The following is a 20,748-nucleotide window of genomic DNA, read 5'->3' on the forward strand; positions in this document are numbered from 1 at the left end:
GGACTGAGCCACCCAGGTGCCCCCTGTGTTATGCACAATTCTATTTCCTAATTTTTCTACCATGGGCACCTAACACTGTGATAAATCAGAAAAAAAGAAATTAATATTCCTCCTGACATTGTTTGTTAAGTAGACCACTAAATAAGTAAACTTTAGCCACATTTTACATTGTTCCCCGAAAATAAAAATCAGGACATCCTCCACAGTTAATGATCCTCAACTGGACAATGTGCCAGAGGTCCCAATTTTAAAGACCAAACTGGACAATGTGACAGAGGTCCCAATTTTAAACAGCCAAAAACAGGAGGTGGGGGGATGCAGTTCTTCTGCAAAGGTCTCAAGCAGTAAGTCCCCTCAAAAACAAATGCGCTAGAGACCTCATTGTCTGGCTGGGAAGCTTTGGAGATCTCCCAGCACCTACCACTAGCTAAGTGGAAGAAGAATAGGAAGATAAGGGAGAGAGGGAGGAAAAGTCCTGGGGCAATCATAAGCTATCCTGGAAGGAAAAACAAAGGCCAGGAAAGTCAAAAGAACAAGCCTCTGGAGCCTGGAGGGGAGGGGGTAGAAAGTTGGCTAGTGAGCAATGTGCCTCTGCACAATCTTTTGGAAGACTTCCAGTTCGGAACAGGGTGGGAGAACCTGTCTCTTTATCTGATCTGGACCATCTGTGCTGGCCAACTCCCCACAGCTAGACCCGGTGCTCCCATGTTGCCCACACAACAGCTGACGACCCCCCAATACAGAAACAGCCGACGACCCCCCAGTGCAAAAACAGCCAGTGCCAAACTGCCATCTGCACAACCCTGAGACATCAAACACTATATGAACACCCAGGGCTCTTTGCTATTGGCCACACAACATATATGAGAAGGCTCAGGTGGTCAGCTGCAGAGCTCCAACCTTCTCACTGGGTGCAAGCTATTATTATTAGCCCAACACTGCCCTCCAGCCCGCTTAAACCTGTCTGCTTTTGCTTTATCTGTAAAATGAGAGTAACACTTAACTACAGGGATTGTTGTAAGGAACAGATGAAACAGTGCATGAAAAGTGCTTGGAACAGAGAATGGTAGACTTTTACTCCTCAAAGCTAGCTACTTATTATTTTTTAATGAGATGAAGTAGAATTCAGGAAGATTCTAGGGCTTCAAAATTTAAACTCAACAAAGGAAAGGAGCCTCTGTATAAAGTCAGAAGCTGGGGGCGCCTGGGGGGCTCAGTCAGCTAAGCATCTGACTTCAGCTCCAGTCACGATTTTGGAGTCCTGGAATCGAACCCTGAGTCAGGCTCTACATTCAGCAGGGAATTTGCTTCTCCCTCTCCCTCTGCCCCTCTCCTCACTCCTGTATGTGCACACACGTGCACTCTCTCTCAAATAAATAAAATCTTTAAAAAAAAAAAAAAGTCAGGTGGGTATCCTAACAATGAACAAAATATTTTACTTTAGGGAAAATAATTATCCTAATTCACCTGTTAAGAAAAACCTAAACTGTATGGAATTATGCTCAATTCCCAACCACAGTGCATTCTAGTATTTCCAAATATACAGATTCATAGCATAAAGGTTGGACGGAACCTATCTAACATGTAATTTCATCTCTTGCCCAATAATGGAATCCCCCTACCATGTCTCCTATGGATGGCCTCACTTCTGATTAAAAACCCAGCAGAGCTTTAGGGTTCAAATGGTTAAGGCAATGGTTCCAGGTTCAGAGAGCCCAGTTAGAAAATATTACTGTTGGGCACTCAGGTGGCTCAGCTGGTTAAGCATCTGCCTTGGGCTCAGGTCATGATTTCAGGGTCCTGGGATCAAGCCCTGTGTCAGACTCCCTACTCATCAGGGAGTCTGCTTCTCTCTCTCCTTCTGCCCCTTCCCCCTGCTTGTGCACACTCTCGCTAAGTAAAATTTTAAAAAGAAAATATTCCTGTCTCCTTCCACTACCCCCTCCACCCCCACACAAAAACCACCTCCCAGAACTTTTGCTACTGATCTGTGTCCTGATGCTCAGAAACCTTTCAAAACATGAATACTCTCTGATCTCCTTAGGACTTTGCCTCTGTCTGCAGAGCACCACCATCCTCCCTGGTTCCTGACATGGCCAGTCCTTAAGAGTATTCCCTACCCAAGGGCTGGCAGGAGCTGAGGCTCCAAAATCAGAGCGCCAGGGAACTCCAGCTCTGTCACTTTGTCATTGTAGGACTTCAGGCCAGTCTGTAACTTTCCTAAACCTTTCTCCATCCATACATGGGGATGAGAAGAGTAGCTCCCTCAGCAGGCTATCATGAGGTTCAGTAAGATCACGTGCATAAACTACTCAGTAAAGCACCTGCAGGAAGTAAGCCTGCAATGTACGAAAGCTATTACTGGACCCACACCACCTGCCACCACTGCTCTGACAAGACTGATGCACCTCTTAAAACAGGATTCACCCAGAGTGGCTTGAGCAGGGCAGAGAAGGGGATTGCTGCCTCTGTGAGGTGCTCATGCAGGTGAAGACTACAGCAGCTCTGTGGAGCCTCACACTGCCCGCTGGCTCAGCTTCAGTTCTCTGTCCACTGAAACCACTCCCTGAGCAACGTGTTATGAAAAGAGACAGTTGATTCTGCTCAAAAGAAAGGTGGGAATAAAAACATACAAATTCGGAGTTCTTCTTGGAGAACAGAAACCAGAAGTAGTGGTCCTCCAAATCTGTTCCCTCAGAATCTGTGTTGCTCTTTGCCTTCTCTACACCCTTTCCGGTCATCTAGCCCTCTGTGCTGACTCCAGTGACTTCTATATGATTTCTAAATCTGTACCTCATAGCCATCAACTATTGGGATTCACCTTCTAGATATCAACAGCATCTCAATATACCAGAAAGAACTCACCTGTCTGCCCAATCTCTTTCTCCCTACCCATGTCATCTACCACTGCAAAACCTGGCAGCACTTCCAGTCTTCCCTTTCCTTATCCCTGCTACAGGGCTTTTGCCGGTGCTCTTCCCTTGAAGAATATACTCATCCCTATCACACTCCCAGTCCTAGTTAAAGGCAAGATTGGTTGCTCTGGGAATCTGTTTTTTATATCATTTTAATCTGATCACCAATGCCGAGCACATGGTAGGTACTAAGTAAATATTTAGCAAATAAGGAAATCTGAGCATCAAATCTTACTGATTTTAAGTTTTAATCTATCTCTGGAATCCTCCAAATCTTTTCACCTCTTCTGCCCCCACCCAAATCTCAGCCAGGATCATTTCTCAGCTGGGCTCCATAAAGACTCTCTCTGAATCCTTCTTTGCCCCTAGATCTATTCTACACATATAGCCACCATGATCTTCCCCCTCCCGCTAGCATGATCGTTTAGAACCATAAATCAGATCGTGTCATTCCTCTACTTAACACATTCCAAAATCTCTTTGGGAGTCCTCATGATCTGGTCCCTGCCTACCTCCCCCTTCTTATCTCTCTGTACTATCTGCCTTCTACACTCTGGCCATGATGAACTGTCTCCAGATCCCCCAACGTGCCATGTGCCTTTGGGCATGCTATAACTGCTGCCTGACATTCCCCTCCACATGGTACCCTCATTACCCTAGGGCATTATTGCTGTCCAAAAATTGCTTCTTCACTGGTTGGCTTGTTTACTGGTCTTCACCACTAGACTGTCAGCCTACGAGCACAGGACAGCACAATTCTTCTTTCCTACTGAATCCCAGTGCCTTGAACAGTGTCTGGGACTTGACAAGAAGATTTTGGTCCAATGTAATTGTGTCATCTTATCTGTGACCTAAAAGAACTTAAACTGTTTTCAGATGATTATTTTCCTAAAACTAATGAAAATCAGGTTTATACTGTTGGAGCAAGGAGAGAGAATAGAAGCCTGTTAAACCTTTCCAACAGATTTCTATGAGAAACTTGAGAAACAAAATATCTACATTCCGTCCCTGGCAGGAAGTATCCCTACCCCACTGACCATCCCCCGTGTGTCCAAAAAGGCTAGAAACAGATGGAGAACACCTAAGTCTGAATTCCAGCCTCATCTGCTTAAGCAGCTGACCAACTTTTCTGAACTTCAGCTCCGTCACCTGATGAGAAGAAAAGGGAGGAGGGAACTTTTCCCATCTCTCAGGCTTATTGTGAGGGGTAAAACAAATAATCCACACAGAGTGCTCAGCCCAACATGGCCCTTACCAAATACTCATTTTTGTATTTAGGAATGAGACTGACAAAGTTCACCTTTTCTTCCTCCAAAGCCTTCACTCACCTCTGCCCATCACTTGTCATTCTTCTATTTGATATATGCTTCTTACTTTGTCCATACTGTTGGAAACACATTGAAATAAACACAAGTCCCAGAAATGTTTCGATCCTCTCTAAGCCTAGGAGGTGGGTGATATCTGGACAGGTCAACCAAGGTATTGTTGCTCTTCGGCCCCCAAACTCACCAAGACCATTAGACCTCAACTCCACTCCCACTTCTAACATCAAACCAGACCCCTGTGGGAGGCGTCGGGGGGTGGGGGGGGGTGAGGTGGAAATGTCTTCAAATGAATAATTCAATATTTAGAACCTCTTTCACTTTGGTGTTAAGAAAGGCTAAATCACATCCTTACTAAAAAAGAAGTATATTCATTTTAAGCATCGGGATGGATTTTGAATTTTTTCTTCTTTTTGCTAAAAGCTTTGACCGTGGCAGAAAACTCACTTATTGTAATTTTTCCCATCTATTTCTCCTGCACACACTTAACTAATTGCATTATAGTCGTTTTTCTAAAAAGAAAAAAAATCTCAACTTTCGCCTACACACAATTCAGAATTTAAAAGTTAGCAACTCTTGAAATAAGACAAAATTAGAACACTTTCATTAACCAAGAAGTTACCTAAGGTATCACATAATTCTAGGCACGCAAGGAAAGAAATCAGAAGATTTATTTATACCAGGTAATGGACCCCAAAGCCAGGGACCCAAATATTTGGACCAAAAGATTTTTATTAACATATAGAAGCAAGTCTCCTTTAAGATAAAGTCACCTGGCCCTTCGGGCTGTAACTGGTGAGGGAAAAAGCCCCACTGACATTGGGTCCTTCTTAAATTAGGTCCTTCTAAGCACTGGCGTCAGGAACTAAGGACTCCCTGCCATACCTGCCCCTCAGTGTACCATTCCTTTCCTGAGGTCCAAGTTCCCCAGCGTCTGACTGCCCAATTAATTCTGACAATCTTACATACATCACTCAAGACATTCAAAATACTCCCCAGAGGCCTGGATTGCAATCATTTGCCTTTCTTAAACAGTTGGCTAGCAAGGAATATCTCATCTATTTTTAACAGCTTCTACTTTGATGTCTTTAACACCAGTTGTGACAGAACCTGAGACCAATAAAGCACTGAGACAATCTAATCTCTATTATAGAATATAACCATCTGAGTCCAAAAGCTACAAGGAGAACTAAGTAAGGGTTGTAGAGTAACAGCTATAAAGGGAGTTATATTTGAAGCTACTATTCTCAGACATGGAGAAGAACCCACACTTTATTATTTTTTAATGACCCATCCCATTGCAGAATTTCCAGAATGCTTGGTATAATCTTGCTCATCTGAAAAGGATGAACATAAGACAAGTACCACTAGCTTCCAAGTTTTCAGTGTCCTTTACAATTGAGGAAGTGCTTTAGATACGAAACAGTTTTTCTTTTCTTTCTTCTTTTTTCCAGAAACAGCTTAAATGCATCCCCATGTATGTATTTCTAAACAGAATCCAGACTTAGGGATAATCAATTGCATTCTGGTACCTAAGCCTTCAACTTCTCCATCTCTCATTTATTCCATGCCACCACCCACCTTTCAAAGTACCTTGCTATTCTACAAGCTAGTGGCTCTCAATGACACCCCAGGGACTCCTAGGGGTTCCCTATACCCTTTCAGAGGCTCTTCAAAGTCCTAACTATTTTCATAATAATGCCAACACACTATTTACCTTTCAAACCATCTCTCAACATAACAATGGAGTTTTCCAGAGGCTGCAGGACATGTGATGTCACAAGAGACTGAAGGCAGAAACAGGTATGGGATATGTGATTCCAGCTATCTTCCGTTAAGCCCAATTTCCAGCAATTTGCAATAATGTAAAACAATGCCACTCTCTATTTTTTCTGTTTGTTTTGGAAAATATAACTACTGTTCTTTTTAAAAATGTTACTGGGGCACCTGAGTGGCTCAGTAGATTAACTCTTGGTTTCAGCTCAGGTCACAATCTCCAGGTCTTGAGGGCTGGCCCCACTTTGGGCTCTGTGCTGGGTGTGGAGCCTGCTTAAGTTTCTCCCTCTCCCTCTGCCCCTCTCACTCCCCCCTCTTAAAAAAAATGTTACTGTGTTCATGTGTGATCAGCTTATTTTTTGTGATGTCTGAGTGTTCATTTCCAAAGAGGTAAATACAGACTGTTATAACTCACATCAACTGAGTTCTTTGGGGTCCTCAGTAATTTCTAAGCATGTCAAGAGTTCCTCAGACCCAAAAGTTTGAAAAATCCTACTACAAATTTTAAGTTTTTGTTTGGCACTAGCTGTGTGCTTAGGACCCATACAGCATTAATATGAAAAACTAGACAGAACAGGATTAAAATACAAAACATAGAATATGCAGGACTTTAGAGAAGACCCTCTGATTTGAAATCATCTTTTTATTCGACACATTCACTGAATACCTACTACGTGCTCTCCCTAGTCCAGGTGTGCAGAATATAAGTAAAAAGAAGACAATCAAGGTTCCTGTTCTCGTGATACCTATATTCTAGTGAGGAAGAGAGATCGTTTGTTTACAGACAAGACAAATCAGATTGTGTTAAGTACTAGGCAGAGAATTAATACTAAATGATATGACCATGCGACAACTTACTTTTGGCTGGTCAGAGTGTGCAAGTTAAGACATTTAAGGTAAGACCTGAAAGTCAAGACAGAGGCAGTCATGCACAAAAATCAGGCGGAAGAGCATTTTAGGCAGAGCAAACAGTTAGTACAAAGGCCCCACGGCAGAAAAGAACTTGGCAAGTTCAAGAAACAGAAAGCCAGCCACAACGTCTGGAGCATTAATGGGAAAACGAAGAAAGTGCAAGGTTAAGGTCAGAGAAGAGAGAAGCCAGGGCCTGTGGGCCTTCCTACATCAGGATAAAAAGTCTGCCTTTTATTCTAAGCATGACAGGAAGTTTATAACCTTGACCACGTTACTAACTCTTTCTGGAACTCAATTTCCTCATCTGCAGAATGGGGATTGTGAGAGCTTGTCTCATAAGGCTGTGTTGAGGATTAAATGTGTAAAAGAAAATAATGGGCTTACTTAACACGGGAAGTAAAACACTGGAAACACGTCTATTTGTTGTGATTATTCTTATATGCTAAGTTGCTGTATTTTCCACTCTCATAAACTACACTTACTAAACTTATTAAGGCTTACAATCAGTTGAGGGTTACCCTATCAACAAACAAGTCCACACAATGAGTGGATATAAACAAGGGACACACTATGAGATGCATTTATCTGAATTTGTCAATACCAACTCCAGCAGAACACTGTGCCCACCATTCCCAGGGCACCAAAGTACAGCCAGGTGAAGAATAAATTACCACATCCCACCTCATAGCCCCCTCTGGATCTCCCCTTCAGTCAGTGAGTTTTGCCACTTGACCTCAAAGCACAGTGCACTCAAAAAGTCATTCTTCTGCTAAAAAAATGTAGCCAGCAGAAATCTATCAGTCTTCTGTTCTTTCTTGGCATATTCACATTACCTTCACCTCCTAAAAAACAGAGGGCCTTTGCCAAAGAGTTAGCGCTGGTTTTATTGTTGCTTGCTTTAAAAAATGATTGTATAAAAAGAATAAAATCAAAAGGCTTCCTTTAAAAGCTAGGCAAAGAGAGGGCTCATGCACAGAGACTTAAAAGCGCTGGGAGATTCAGGAGGCCATCAGCAGCTGGTCCCCCAGAAAAGTGGATTAGACCTGAGGGCCACGGCTGCTACCAACACAAAAAAGCAGCAGCACTTCACTTTCAGGTCAAGCAGCCCCCAGAGGGCAAAGGCAGGCAAACCACAAGACTTTTGAGAGGGAAAACAAGAATGTGCACAGAAAAAGGAAGAGTTGCCTGCATTTGATCGATCTCCTGGCTGGATGCCAAGGACACTCCTTCTAGAGGAGCACAAGCCTCCTTAAGATGCCCTCACCCAGGTACATATATGGTAATATGGCTCTGAATACAGGGAAGAGAAAACCTACCACATTTACAGTTGACTCTTCCAAGACAAGGAAAAAGGTTCTCTTTACAATCGTCTCTGCTTCTGTGACTGGGTACTCTCATGGTTAATTTTGGGACTTCCTTTGAGCAAAGACTCTTGACGATACCATCTTTATTGTGAAACGAGGATGAGCAACACAATGTTTTTGAGTTGGCCACCCAGCCTGAGGCTTCCCCCCACCACCCACCATACATATTTACATACAGCCCCCTCCTTGCCTTCTTGTTCAATTAGTGGCTGATCAGACCGTCCTCAGAAATGCAGTGTGTCCCCATCAAGGGATAATTTATTCTACTGCAAAAAGCACTTCTCTCGGAGGATAGAAAATTGCATTCTGCTTTCGTTTTCAGGCAGTCCCAAAGGAAGTCACCAACTCAAAAGTTTCAACTTTAAGCAGGGCCCTCTATGACAATCTCAGAAGTAGCGATTGTAAACCTATAGTTCAAAACAATTCTCTAGTTTAAATGTTGCTCATTAAACACACAAGAGAAAAACACACACATCCACAAAGAGAAACCTACTTGCCTTTTCACAAACATGCCTACTAAATACCCTATTCTCCAAACAGGTACATTATCTACATGGTTATTTTTCAGAAAAGATGTTAATTTTGATGTGTGCTCTCATGTTTCCTATTCTCCAAGGCCAACATAAGAGAAGCTAATCAAAAGTTCAAAGTTGGCAGTCAGAAAATTTTATATTTGGTGGGTAGAGATTATCTAGCCAAAATTCCTCATTTTATAGGTGGAAAAAGCAAACAACAAAAACAAAAAACCTGAGTGACTTCTTGTAGGCCACACAACCATGTATGTACTGGTCAAAACTAACAGACCACAGGGCTCCAGAAACCAAAGCCAGTACTTGGGGCATGAGGGGGAGTGGTATTTATTTTATTAAAAAGTTAAAGTCAGCCCCAGCCTGAAGAGACACCCGTCTATCTACAACCTGAACCACACACACACACACACACACACACACACACACACATAACTAGCAAATCAAATTAGGTTAACATCCTCAGAGAGAAAAGCCTCAGTCTGGGGAAAATCACTCTAGGACAGGGTTTCTCAACCTCACGGCTATTAACATCTGGGGGCAGACAATTCCTTGTTGTGTACACCGGACACATCCGGTGTATTGTAGGATGTTTAGCAGCATCCCTGACCTCTACCTATACTAGATGATAGGAGTACACACTCTCCCTTGACAAAAAAATTCTCCAGATACTGCCTAAAGTCCCTACAAGGCAAAATCACCCCGCTGCTTGAGAACTACTCCTCTAGGACAGAGGCTTTGTTTTGTTTTGTTTTAACCTCTAAGATTTCTTGCAAACATTTATTATTCTACAACTTGGCAGCAATAACCCAAAGCAGGTATTTTTATACCTATTCTACAGCAGAGGAAACAGAAGCACAGATGTGACATGTTTTGCCCATACCCAAGAGGCAGTCAACACTCAGTCGTCCGGAGTCCCCATCCTGTGGTTCGGCAGGGCAATACCATTACAACCTGAGAGGAGCTTTGTTTCACTACCTGATTTTTACCTCCACTCCCTTTTACTAACACACAACAAATTCTCATGCCTCGTGCCCCAAAGAACTGTTATGAGCAACATGGCCCAAGCTAGCAAAAGGAGCTGTGTAATACATTTCCACATGGCCCTCTCTCTGCTCTCCATGGCAAAAGGGGCTTTTCAAAGCAAACCACCAATTTGAGAAATATTTAATTAGGAGAAGTGTACAAAAAATTAGATTCTTCTGACAAACAGCCTCCCCATCCTTCAATGGGAGATAAAACATGGAGATTAAAAACTTCATTCAACAGTTTGTGGACACAACTCTCTGGTACATTTGTAGGTTAAAAATCAACAAAGCCCATAAGGAAAATGTAATTTCAAATCACAATGATTTTCAAAAGACCAGAAAAGAGTTTCTAGAAGAGGAAGGAAGCATTCGGGTTGGGAAAAGAAGTATCTGGCAAGGTGGATAAAGACAGGGTAGGGATGGGGACAGCAGGCAGAAAGCACATGGGCAAAGGCACAGAAACAGGGTCACACACACAGACACACCAAGGCAAAATACATGAATGTCTCTATGTCTAGGTGTTGTATCAGCTTTTTCTATTCAGAAACAAGTGCATGGTAAAGTTTTGAAACTGCTTGTTTTGCAAAACAAAATCACTTCCCAGACAGAGCTCCTTCTGTAATGCAAACAAACAGCAAAGAGTGTGGAGGTTAGTGATGTTTTTTCTTAGTGATGTTTTTTCTTACATTCATTTATTTCTGATGAGCACCATTAGACCAAGCAGTCTGCGAGTTCTGCTAATCCAACGGGTCATAAAACATGATAAAACCTAAGTTGCTCAAAGTGTCTGACAACAGCACGTTAAAGTGCAGTCTTGCTCATAGCTGTGACTTCCCAACCTCAAGCAGGTTTTACATGTACTGTTTGGTTTCCACGTCTACCTGATACTGCCAATAAAAGCGTGCCCACATGAAAGCATAAAAGTTCCCATTTTTGTCACAGAGAGTCCCTACCAGGCCTATATGCTCACCTTCAGTGGGTGATTTAGCCTATCTTTCCACTTCACTGAAAACGAAAAGCCTGCTAGGGGCAAGTACAAAGGTCAGTTTCGACAGGTGAGAGCCAGCCAGGAAAAAATAACCATAAAAATAAGACAAATACTGAAAAAGCACAGGAGGGTCAGCAGAGAGATTCTCATACTTTTGAGTGTGCATGAATCCCATGGGGATTCTGCTAAAACACAGGTTCTGATTCAGTGGGTCTGGGGTGGGGCCTGAGAGTCTACGCTTCGAACAAGCTCACTCTTGAAGCCAAGAATGCTAGTCTGGTGACCACAACTGGAGGAATAAAGATGTAAAACAATGTTTCTCAAACTTTGGACTGCAACCCACATAAGAAATGCACTAAACTTACAACCCAGCGTTCACTGGTATATGGAGAGAGACTGCAAATGCCCGGTGGGAGAGTTTGTTACAATGTACAACAGTTCCTTCCAAGTAGCCATACAATACACTTTGATGTTTTCTATTCCACTCCACTTCATTAAAAATTGATGAGGGAGGCCCACTAACTGATTTCAGGACCTCATAATGGGTTGCCATACAGTATGGAAGTCACGGAGGCAGAACAAGAATAACATTCCTGCTTATATGGGGAGTACTACTGTATTTTAGTAGCAGTATACTAAGGCTATAACTGATACCCAAGTGAAAAGTTTTGAGTACGTTCAGAATCCCTTTTAAAAAGGCAAAGATGTAAAGATGTGTTGACTATGTTTTGGAAATACTTTCACTGAAAGCATTCAGGTTTCAGGTTTTCATTTTGATTCGTTTTCTGACCTGTATGAGGAGAATAAGAATACCTATCTGGCCCTGAGGAGAGATCTCCAAACACCATTCCCACTCAAAAGAACTATGGCTCCTTGGAGAAAAGGCTGATTCCAGGTCTGGGACTAGAAATATAGAATATGAGCCCAGAACATCCTCTTATATCAAAAGCAAGAAAGCTATCAAAGACTACTAGGGTTGTGTTTTTTTAACCAATTTGAACAACCTCTCTCTTGCTGAGCAAAAATGGGCACTTAGATCATCAAGAAGAATAGCTAAAGAGAAACATAAAATATGTTTAAATCCATCAGTTCATAAAGATACTAACCAAAAAAAACCCACACCAAATGGTCATCTTAGTACAAGGGTTTCTCATCAGTAGCACAGCTGTTACTGTGAAATGGAGAATTCTGTATTGTGGCAGGGCTAAGTGATCTATTTATCAGCATCCCCAGCCTTTATCCATTGGATGCCAGTAGCACCCTCTCCCTAGTTGTAACCACCAAATATGTCCCAGATACTGCCCAGTATCACTGCGTTGAGAACTGCTGCCACATATCATGGTAGGGAATCAACTCATTTTTGAAAACTAGTAAAATACAGAAAGAATTTCAAGTACAGATTCTGTCTTTCTTACATTAACTATATACCCCAAGGGAAAAAAAAAAACTTAGTGGAGGGAAGTTTTTCATAAAATAGTTCAGCTAATGAATGAAAAAAGAAAAATAGGAGTTTTACAAATCCAAATGAACTAATAGATTATGGCAATGAGCATCATTGGTTGCTAACATCACAAGATGACATACCCAGATATATCATACACTTTCCTGAATAAAGTTCAAAAAAATAGAAATGCCCTTCTCTAAAACAAAACAAAACAAAAAACAAACAAACAAACAAAAAAAAACCCTGATTCTGATCAAGCCTCTACATTAAACAACCAGATAGGATATATACAGGGAACAGAAGCACATGTTCAACTATACCACACTGACGCAGTGAGCAATATCTCAATTGTGGGAAAATAGATCACCCAGTTATTTCAGGGACAACCATTAAATGCACAGGGGAAAAAAGATATGTAAGGAAACTATACAAATTAAAAGAAACATCAATCAGGGGCACCTCGGTGGCTCAGTCAGTTAAGCATCTTCCTTGGGCTTAGGTCATGATCCCTGGGTTCTGGGATCAAGCCCCACATTGGGCTCCCTGCTAAGCAGGGAACCTGCTTCTCCCTCTTCCTCTGCCCCTCACCCTTGCTTGTGCTCGCATGCACACACACTCTCTCTCTCAAATAAATAAAATATTAAAAAAAAAAAGACAACATAACAACCATCTGTAATATATTGACCTTATTTGCATCCCAATTCAAACTGTAAAATATGCATATATATTATCGTAAGTATATATATATGATATTGTATGCATATGTGTATGCATGCATTTATACATGTTGGAAGGAAGTGAAAATATAGACTCAATTAAAAAATTTGGTTTTTTTCCCTTGAGATGAATAAGATTATCATTTTTTTTAATCCCAATACTAGAGATACATACTAAAAGACAGACTGAACTGGTATGCCTGGGATTTGTTTCCAACTCACCAAAGACAAAAGGAGAAGGTGTATCAGAATACAGGGAAAAGCATAATGGTCATGGATTAATAACTGTGCGGGGTAGGTGATGAGTAAAGACCAGTTCATTATACTAAGTTCTATTATATGTATTTCTAATTTTCTGCCGTGAAGTTTTCTTTTTAAGTGCAAACAGAAAAGAGTGCCTGGCCCTACCTACCCCACAGAATTAAGCTACTCTGAAGCAAGAAATAAGAAATTCTGTATTGAAATGAATGATTACTAGGCTTTATCCCTGTGATAGCTAAATTTGAATAGTGCTTTACCTTCCATTCCACCCAGTTTTCTTTAAAAAAACAGTATAAATTGAATGAGAAGACTTGGATTCCAAGATGGGTGATGAAAGCTGAATGACAATTTTTTTTAAAGATTTCATTTATGTATTCATGAGAGACCAAGTGAAAGAGAGGCAGAGGCAGAGGGAGAAGCAGGCTCCATGTAGAGAGCCCAATGTGGGACTCAATCCCAGGACCCTAGGATCATGACCTGAGCCAAAGCAGCCACTCAATCACTGAGCCACCCAGTGCCCCTGATAATTTTTTTTTTTTACCCTACTGATTCTACACATCACCACTCAAATGCAGTCCATCAAAGGTACAGAAAAATGAAGACACAGATGTCTATTTAGTAACCAGAACAGAGGTTCAGGATAGAGTGCAATAAGCAAGGTACCAAACTTGAAGTACTGCATGAGTCTTTTTTTATGAAATTTAAATATACACATAATTTTTACATATGTATACATGGGAGGGGTCTGAACCCTTCATCTTGGATGGTAGGGTTGGGGGATGGTAGGGTTGGTTTTGTCACCTATCTTTATTTCCTATTGTTTAGTTGAATATGTTTATCTTACGCAATAAGTAACAACATGTATGTACATTATAAATGTGTACACACGAAGGGGTCTAGTCCACTTATCAGAGAGAATCACTTAGGTGGAACTTCGTATTCCCCAAGGATCATGCTAGACAGCCAAGCATGAATTCCCCTTGTGTAATTCTGTGAAATAAGACCTGACAGACAGGAAGGGGGGTGGGCAGTAGCAAAGTGCACAAAGTTTGTGTTGAAGAAAAACCACCAAGAATATCATTAAGTTCTTAAAATTCCTTACTCAAACCAACTGCAGGTTCATTTATTCATCAAAGAATATTCCCTTCCTACTAAAGTGGATTACAATCCCAGGTCAGTCATGTGATTAACCAATCTAGAAATCTGGGTTTGACCCTCTACCCTCACCCGATATCAAGTTCCAATATGGTATGTGATCTTGCCAGCCTCACTAGCATCTTCAGAAAGGACAACGTAGCTCAGGGATGTTGAGAACCACACTAAGAGTTCTGAGAAAGTTAAGAAACCTTCAGAGAAATAAATTATGGCTCACCTGCAAAAACTGGGCTCTTGCAGGATCTGACCCTGACCCCCTCTCTCACCTGAATGTCTAGCACTCTCCCTCAGCTGCAACCAACCTGGCCCCCTGGCCTTTCCCTAACGTGCTGCACCTGCTCCCATCTCAGGGCCTCTCCACCTTCTGCTCTTGCCCTTTGGAATGTCCCTCTTGGCCAGATACAACTAGCCTCTCACTTCCTTCAGCTCTCTGCTCAAACGCAAAGATTATTAGAGATCCCTTCCCTGATTCCAGATCCCCACCTGAATACTCCTTTATCCCCTTCACATTATTTTATTGACATTTTTTTACTGTGGTAAAATACACAGACACAACATAAAATTTACCATATTAATCATTTTTAAGTGTAAAATTCAGTAGCATTAAGTTCATTCACATAGTTGTGCAACTAATATAACCATCCCTTTCCAGAATTTTATCTTCCCCAAATGAAACTCTGTATCCATTAAACAAACTCCATATTCCCCCAGCCCCTGCCAAGCATCATTCTACTCCTCTCTTTTATATATGCCTTATTTCACTTAGCATAATGTTTTCAACCTTCACTCATCTTGTAACGTGTAAAACAATTGCATTCCTTTTTATGGCCAAATAATATTCCATTATATGGATATACCACTTTTGGTTTATCCATTCATCGGTCAGTGGAGACTTGGGTTGTTTCCACGTTTTGGGTACTGTAAATAATGCTGCTAGGAACACGAATGCACAAATATCTGTTGAGTTCCTGCTTTCAATTCTCTGGGTTATATACCCTGAAGTGGAATTGGTGGATCATTTGGTAATTGCTTAAATTTTCTGAGGAACTGCCATACTGTCTTCTGCAGTGACTGTTCCTTTTTACTTTCCCACCAACAGTACACAGGAGTTCCAATTTCTCCAGATTCTCACCAACATTTGTTATTTCCTGTTCCCCTTTACTTGGCTTTCTTTTTCTCTATAGCACTGTTATACAATAATATTTGCTTATTTATAATGTCTGCTTCCCCCCAACTAGGATTTAAGTCTCTTGGGAACAGGACTTTCATTATTGTATACCCAGCACTTAGAATATATCCCAATACATAGTAGATGCTCAAGGAATTTGTTGAATGTAGGAATAAACACTTAGGAGAATATCAACTTTAGCAGGTATTAGAAATACATAAAGAGCTTTATCACATCAAATGTCTTAAACTGTGCCAACTGAGGGAAGACCACAGCCATAGTTCAATAGGAGGAACAGCTCCACAGATAATGGTTTTAGTGGTATTTTCAGTTCAAGCTCATTAGCAATAAACTCAGAACCAGAGACACTATAAAAATTGGTCAGAATCATAAAAATTATGTCATTCATGCCATTGACTTCAAGCCTTAACTGATTTCATCAAAAGAGCACTGCAAAAGCTTAAAACAGCAAAAGTAAACTAAAAAATTGTGTGCATTTCCAGTTAATAAAGAGCCTGAAAATGCAATGTGTTTTATTTTAAAAGATCAAACCAACAGTAAACAAGATGGGACATTGGCCTTGTGTAGACTCCTTAATTAGATGTATCCAAGGACAGCTTGACCTAGAAACCTAACTTCAGGCCTATGTTTACTTTTTTGTTGTTGTTTTCTCTTGTTCATATTTGGTGTTTGTTGTTTCATTTTGGTTTGTTATTTAACAGCTGCTTGTCAAGAAATCAGAATTTCCCTGAGATAAATGAGCTACAAAGCCATGCGACTTTGTCTAGAAGTCAGCTAGTTGTATACCATTGGATTAGAAGTTTCATTTCTTTGTATCCCTAATACGCTGGTCTTCTCCACTTTTCCCTCAAAAAAATATTTTGAGGAAAAAGGCAAGAGATTTATCTCGTTGGTTTCATCTTTCCTTTCTTCTAAGCAACCATTTCATCTGTCATTCCTAAAGAAAAGATCCCAATTCCCTCCCAAAAGGCAACCACTTTATTTAAAAGTGGATAGTACTATTGTCAACCCCCAACAATTTCCTCAAAGTGGAGGCCAGGAGTAACTCATTTAGAGCATGAAGAACTTTCCCTGCCTGCTCAGAGGGAAATCTTGATAGTATATTCTGTTCTGATTTGAATTAAAGAACAGACTGTACTTTCAAAACACACATACACACATGCTTGCACACACAAGGAAAAAAGAAATGAAAAAGTGTTCTGCACAACTGGCCACAAACCAAACTGAAGAGTATATGAAAAGATACCGATACTTCACAGTTTAGACTCACTGCAACTTAAGCCATCAAATTATGCAGACTGAGAAATACCGGATTCTTTTAACCTGCTCAGATGCCTTGATGTAGATGATCAAGATGGATTTCAGTTATGACATGAACCCAGTGGTGAACTTAGACAATGTTCCTCGTGGTGTGGTTTGATTTCGTTTACTCTCCTCATTCAGGCTTTCAGCATACAGCTTTTACAACTTTCTAAAACAAAATCAGTATGACATCTGATACCTCCTCAAATAGCCACACTCTTATCCCTCCATCTACAGCCACATCGTTTCCCTTAAGTCAAGGTAAGTATTATTACCCATTCACCACTGGTGGGACATAAGTAAGATTTATGTCATTAACCGAAATAAGTTTATCATTTTTCCTGGCTTCTGCCTTCACTTCTTCCCAACTTAAATGTGTCTGTGGAACACAGGACAGTCCCACAACCTGGCGTTATATTCCTTGCTTCCACTGTGCACTGGCTACTACACAAGTGTTCCCATTCTCTCTACTCCTCAGCTTCTTCACCTATACCTGACTCACGGTTTCTGTGATATCTGGCTCTGGACCAGGCTTACAAGGATTTAATGTGTCAGTATTATTTTTAGCAACAAGTTGGAGAAGAGTCTATGGATCAGTTTCTCCTGGTCTGTAGCTTACTCAAAAAAGGGGAACTTAACCCTTTCCTTGGCCATTTGAGTGTCCAGGTAGCCTTGAAAGTCAACAGAATTCCAAGAATGAACTATACCCCACACATCCAAATGGTTCCCACTCCACCAGCACTCCTAAGGATCTTATCAACAGGAAACAAAAGCACTATACTACTATAATGAAGTGTCTGCCTTTTATTTTCTAATTTAAAAAGCCCAAAGATTGTAACCCAGGGAACAGCTAAATATTTAGAAGGTTAAAGAAGTTACAAAGAGCTGGTCCTCCACCATGTTATTCTGTTGTCTACCCTGTTCCTCCTGGCCTTTTTGGAAGAAAAAACTTGTGACGGCCAAATCTGCAGCAATGGGGATATATATGCAGCTGTTAAAACCTCCCTTTCTTATGGTGCAGAGTCTGATCATTTGGGGGGGGGGGGGGGGAACGACAGGAGCTGCTTGTCTTTACAAATAAATGCTACCCTCAACTCATATCCCACAATAAGCACCCAAACAAGAGGGACTCATCAGATTCCTTGACATTCAGGCAGCTTCAAGTCAAGGACTGGATGCCACTCTCTCACACTTCAAGAACTTCCCTTTTTAAAGTACTAATTCTTTCAAATTGCCAGCAACCACTTTCATTTCTTGCAATCGAACCTACTCTGATTAAACACACATTACAGCAAGAAAAAAGTGACTATTTTTGAAAGAGGCAGTTAATTTTTGCTTACGTATCTTGACAGATGAAATGTACTGCATCCTTCTGAATTTAAATCATCAGCACACTGCCAGGCACCAATGGGCATTTCTTTTATCGCTCCATCTAATGGGTTTTCCCCCCTCCTCTCATAAATGTTCAGGCTGCTTTAAGTCTGAGCCTGGGCCAAAAGTGCTAGCTAGGCAGGACTGCCCTCTGGATCTCAAATGCTCCCTAAAGCTCTCACAGAAAGCAGTGACAAATTTTGGACACTAAGCCTTGGAGTTTGCTTTTCTTTTCTGCTCCTAATCTCCATGGCTCTTTAGAGAGGACATAAAATACACTTAAAACAAAAAGTCATTACTGACTCCAGCACTCAGGCTTCACACTCACCTGACCGAGGTCAGGCACTCTGTTGCCAAAACACTCCAGCTGTGCGAATCCTGCTCCTCCGAAGCCAGCTCCTAAGTATTTAGAAAGAAAGAAAACTTAAGTATAAGACCAGGAAGGCGGGCCACTAAGAGCAATGTTTCAAATTGCAAACTGCCACCTTCTTTAGCCTTCTTCCTGGAGAGACACCCCTGCCCTTCCCCCAAACAAGACAGGAAAGCTTGGAGGGATCAGTTGGACAAAGATTACAGGTAACTTTGCTTACTTATTCCCAGTATGTAACTGACAAGTGAGACTAGGCACGCAAAAACTTGGAACGTGCAAATCCCAAAGCACTTGTTTCCCAGAGCCTAGGCCAAGTTCCGAAGCCCGCATCCTCACTGGCCGTGAGCTCCGTCCACACTTCATCCCTCACCGCTCCCCGGCTTGTCTTCCGTTTTTTAAAAACCCTCCCCACTGCTCCCTCCCCCCGCCCTCCCCGCCATGCATTTTTCTCCCAACCGTGCAGCTCGAGGGAGGGCTACTTTTAAAAGATTGTTTCCTTGAGCGGACTCACATATGACACCCCCCAACACACACACACACACACACACACACACACCAAGAAAACACCATTTCCTGCAGCTGCTGCAACAGTTTCCAACTTGGGGGAATGCCATTCCAGTCCAGAATGGGTAGCCTTCAAGGCCAGTCACTGGAATCGAGGATTTTTGTTCAGCCTCAAACGAACACCCCAAAAATGCCCCCAGCTAAAGAACCCCCAAACGCATGCAAGTGCATGCAAATCCATCAAGAACTCCCGGAGAGCGGGGCAAAAACTTGGGCGCCCGGGGAGGGCAGTGCCAACTCCCCGCGCCCTCTGCCCGGCCCCAGCCGCTACCTTGGTGCCCGGGAGCCACGCCGGTTTGGGGGAGCAGGGCGAGGAGAGGGGTTAGCAGCCGCTGGGTAATCCCATGTCCGCGAAGAGGGAGCTCGTTCCGTTAGGATGGAAACGGAACACCCACACCTCCTCTGTGCGTGCGCTTTCTCTCTCTCTCTCTCTCTCTCTCCACCCTCTGCCTCCTCCTCCTCCACCACCACCTCCTCCTCTCCTCCCACCCCAGCGAGCTTGAGGAAACGCTTCAGCAGAACATCCACATGGTTACTGCACTTTGAAGCGGCGCCTGACTGCTTATATAGGCCGGGACGCTCCCTGGGCAATGTAGTCCGAGCCCGGGGTCGTGGCGGCGCCTGGGGCTGGGGGGAAGGACTACGAGTCCCAGAATCCCCTGGGCTCCGGGCTGGGCTCTAAATAGAAACGCGCGGGGACAGGGAGGGGCGTCCTGCGGGGCGTCCGGGCTTCGAATCCGGCTGCTGGCGGAGCGCCGGCGGGGCTGGGAGCCGGCGGCTCGAAGCCACCCCTGGGGGGCGCCCCGGCCCTTGGGGACGCTCCTCTTCCAGCTGCCCCCTACCCTGGAATCCAGGTAGCTCAGGCAGAGGGGGGCGGGGAGCAGCTCGGGTTTCTGCTTTGGGAAGTTTTTACGAGCTGCTACCCACCCTCCTCCCCCCTCCCCGCGCCTCGAGTTCCTGAGCCAAGAATTTCAGAAATCCAGGGCACAGAAACGCCAGTGTTTGCGGTCAAGGATTAAAGGCGCGAGGTTGTCTTTATTTAATCTGCTCCGCCCTGCTCGGGTTTTTGCACAGAAAACTAACTGTGGGAGCGACGGTCCGCGCAGGCGGGGACACGGGCAAGCGGCTTGCGAGCCCCCGAGCTGCTGGTGCCCTTCCTCGGGCCGCAGGAGGTGGACGAACGCGAGCCGCCCCCCCCCCCCCCAGGTGCGCAAATAAGGGAGCCGCGCGGTGCGGGACTCGCGGGCGCGGAGATCGCGAGGCACGCAACAAATACAAACCGCGACCTAGGTCCTGACCCCGCTTCTAGCAGCCCCTTTGCTCCCCGGAGCTGAAAATGCTTAAGTCAATAAAGCGCCAGCCAGAAAAATCAGGGCTTCGGGGAGAGCCGCTCGCGCCCGCGGTGCGCGTCCAGGCGGGGCGCCCTCCAGCAGCCCCGACAGCCGCGTCTGGGAGGAGGTGGGCTGCTGCCCCCTGCCAGGGAGCGCCTGGGCTCTCGAGCTGCGTGCAAGCTGTTTGGCCTTGGGAAGAAGGGCAAAGGCTGA

At 43.2% G+C, this 20,748-nt stretch overlaps 1 protein-coding gene across 11 annotated transcripts in view; it reads right to left on the bottom strand.

The window, feature by feature from the left end:
- Positions 1–19,744, bottom strand: part of ITPR1 (inositol 1,4,5-trisphosphate receptor type 1) — a 319,204-nt gene extending 299,460 nt beyond the window's left edge. For 10 of the 11 annotated variants that reach the window (XM_072785304.1, XM_072785307.1, XM_072785308.1 and 7 more), the window contains exons 1-2: positions 19,476–19,744; positions 18,599–18,669 (exon numbers count right to left, since the gene is read on the bottom strand). The gene's annotated coding sequence lies outside the window, so the exon portion shown is untranslated. Of the gene's footprint in view, positions 1–18,598; positions 18,670–18,860; positions 18,880–19,475 lie in introns of those variants that run through there. The other variant, XM_072785302.1, reaches the window with a different exon arrangement.
- Between the last annotated feature and the right edge of the window lie 1,004 nt (positions 19,745–20,748).

Source organism: Canis lupus, chromosome 19 (assembly GCF_048164855.1).
Source record: "Canis lupus baileyi chromosome 19, mCanLup2.hap1, whole genome shotgun sequence".
Taxonomy (NCBI): Eukaryota; Metazoa; Chordata; class Mammalia; order Carnivora; family Canidae; genus Canis; species Canis lupus.